This window comes from Pinus tabuliformis, chromosome X, assembly GCF_031772625.1.
Source record: "Pinus tabuliformis cultivar Carrire ecotype Pingquan chromosome X, CPIR1, whole genome shotgun sequence".
Classification (NCBI taxonomy): domain Eukaryota; kingdom Viridiplantae; phylum Streptophyta; class Pinopsida; order Pinales; family Pinaceae; genus Pinus; species Pinus tabuliformis.
The window spans coordinates 297,049,774-297,052,874 of NC_142308.1; the positions used below are offsets into that span (position 1 = coordinate 297,049,774).

The 3,101-nt window shown below is 36.1% G+C and overlaps 1 long non-coding RNA gene across 1 annotated transcript; it reads left to right on the forward strand.

Annotated features, from left to right (window-relative positions):
• Positions 1 to 377: 377 nt before the first annotated feature.
• LOC149139570 (uncharacterized) lies at positions 378 to 1,385 on the forward strand. Its single transcript, XR_016264929.1, has 2 exons — positions 378 to 657; positions 761 to 1,385. It is a non-coding gene; the product is annotated as an uncharacterized LOC149139570 (long non-coding RNA).
• The last annotated feature ends 1,716 nt before the right edge of the window (positions 1,386 to 3,101 follow it).

The following is a 3,101-nucleotide window of genomic DNA, read 5'->3' on the forward strand; positions in this document are numbered from 1 at the left end:
TAATAAAGTCCCGTGGCTTTTTCTTTACAAACTCATAAAACATAGACTTATCACCACTAACGTTTTAACGTGAATATACATTAAAAAGCGTCGACAATAGTTTGATTATGTGATTTTGCCGAAGATTTTCTAAACAGTGAATATACATTGTTGGATTTCAATCAAGTCAATTAGTCCGCTTACCGTCGAACCATGACTTAGCTATTTCGTAAATTTAGACCAAGATATTTAATTCTATCATGTCAATGAGCTGTACATTAATTATTTAGCTATTTCGAAATTTCGACTGTGATTAAATTAAGATATTTAATTTGATCATGTCATTGAGCTGTACATTAATTCGCCACAAGTCCTTCACCTATGCTGCGTTAACTTTAAGGCTATTGGTTCGCCCTAGGTGTGGAGTTATGCATTAACTTTTAAGGCTATTGGATCGCCCTGGGTGTGGATTTATGGCCCCTCTGGAGTCTTTCTCCGTGGTACTGCTTCATTTTCGACCTTGGGAATGGCTCCATGGTGCCCAATTGTTGAGTCAAATCGAACGGTGGAGGAGAACCTCAGGGTTTTATGCTTTTGGAGTAGTGTCGTCGCCTCCGCATTCCTTCCTCCCGGAAGTAGGCACAACGCGCTTTGCAGAGGGGTTTTCCCTGTACTCTGGTAACTACAGGTTCATCCTTTGTTGTAGGAGGTTGTTTGTTTCCCATTTGGCTTACCCTTACCATAATAATGCTTCCTATTCGACTATGGCTTCCTTTGGCAGGCGCAATCTGGTTCCTGGTTCCGTGTTCAGTTGCGAGGAGGGTTTCTACATGCAGTTCAATTCCAAGTAATGTTTAAATGGTTCGATTCTAGTTCTATTCACCAACTTATTGCTCAGTCTTTGATTTTACACGCAGAGGTTTAACCTTGTTACTCCTCCCCGGTGGAACGAAGGGTTTCACACGTGACAGAGGTTTGGGCAAAAAGCCGGGAAAAGTCTTTGCTCGGACCTCTGAGCGCGGTGATGGATGTTTTAGCCCATTTACCGGGTACTTGTGCCTTGCCCATTATGTTATGTTAAGGGTTTTCTTAGTTGGAGGATTTTGGACTCCAGAAGGAAGACTTTACTGCATGAATTGTTAATTTATCTGTTTATATATCTAGAATATCTTACTATTAGAAGCATTGCCGGTTTTTAAGGGCAAAATGGATTTGTATATTGTGTAAAGGGTTAACGATGGACCAAAACCCCGGCCCAGCTCTATTTTTTTCCTTTCTTTGATAATAGATTTTGGGACCGACTCGTATTGTTGTTAAGAGGGTTTTAAACTCCAGCTTACAGTTCTTGTTTTTGCCATTTCTTAATTATCTACAAACCTCTTCTGGGTAGTGTATTGTTTCAGTAATCGCTTCATTATTTCCGTCAGGATAGAAGTCGAAATGCTCAAATATTTTCAAGTTGAAATTATAAAATGTTGAGCAACTGTGGTTTATTAGGTAGAGGTTACTATTATCTGACCTGGCCCGCAAGGGAGGAATTTTGGTTACGTATGGTATAAAGGATGTATACCTGTAATTCATTTTTCACAGTCTATAAATTCAGTTAATTTCGTTCTTAAGTTTCTCTGTTAACATCGGAATGTCCGCACTACTAAATGTTTCCCTTCTTACACGGTACGAATGTTTATTATTTGTTCATATATTTATATTCGTTCCTTCTGTCCCTGGTGATCATGGCTTTCCTTTACCTAATAAAAGGATCATGTGCGTACTAGATCTTTGTATGAATATATATATTATGTATAGAGGTCTTGGCATTTATCGTCTTCTTGTTTTTTTTGTTCTATTGCTATGATGTTTACATAACATTATATCTAGACTCTGTGAGTTCCTTTGGTCATTTTCTACCATATTTGAGTGTGCATTTCTCTGGGTATTAAAAAAGTAATTCTACTTCTCATCTAGAGACATAAAGATTGCTATTAACTATTCTATACAAGATACCCTGAGCTAACCATTTTATCCCTAATATCTATTAACAAATATCATACATAGATTTATTATATAAATATACATATCAGATCTCTAACTATTTAATATGAAAATTTCACTTATCTGGATCTCGCTGTCTTCCAGATTTGGTCTGCAACTAGACCTTCCCAACCTTGAGACTACTATGTTAGCTAGTCTCCCCCTGTCTTCCAGATTTGGTCTGCAACTAGACCTTCCCAACCTTGAGACTACTATGTTAGCTAGTCTCCCCCCGAGCTGTCCCTGGATAAAGGAACCTTCTTTTTTTTAGAAGCCACTCTCTCACATCTATCTGGTCCAAACCAGACGTAGCTACAGAAAACTGTCTGACATCTCAGCACAAATTTTCTTCCTTTTCCTTTTCTTTCCTGCTAACTTTCACTCCTGATCTCAAATACCTCTATCATCTTGATCTTTCTTGAATAAATCCTCAAGAAACTAGTTAGGGATAGGTAACTATCAATCCTAACTACTTTAACAAGTAAAACAATATTTGTCAATCCTAACTACTTTAACAAGTAAAACAATATTTACAGGTAAGTGCTATTTCACTTCTGCATAATTAAATTCAAGAAATAGTTTTTATAACTTAAAATAATAAACAGTTTGACCCAATATACCTAATATGCACCAACCATCACAAAAACAACAATATAAAAATATAATATATAACAAATCACAAAGACAACAATATAAAAACATACTATATAACAAAATTACATATCTCATGGGAAGACTAGGGATACTAAGAAGTTGGAAGATGCCTAGAGTCCTAAGTGGTCTCTTGAGGCTTTTTCTTAGATAATACATCTATAATATTGTCCTATTCTATGTAAATATGTCCAAAATTTATGTCTTTTAAATAATCTATAATTACATTAAATTCTTTTTATCCACTTTTATTTATTTTAAAAACTTATAAAATCCCAAAAAAAATTGCTTTTGTACCCCATCCAATACCAGAAAACCGCTTTGGAATCTCCAAACACCATCAATAATTCAATATGGAGTCACTTCTTAGAGTAGAAGACCCCATAGTGCAAGTGCCTCCTCATGTGTATTTGTGCTCTTCCCACCATTGGAGTGAAAAT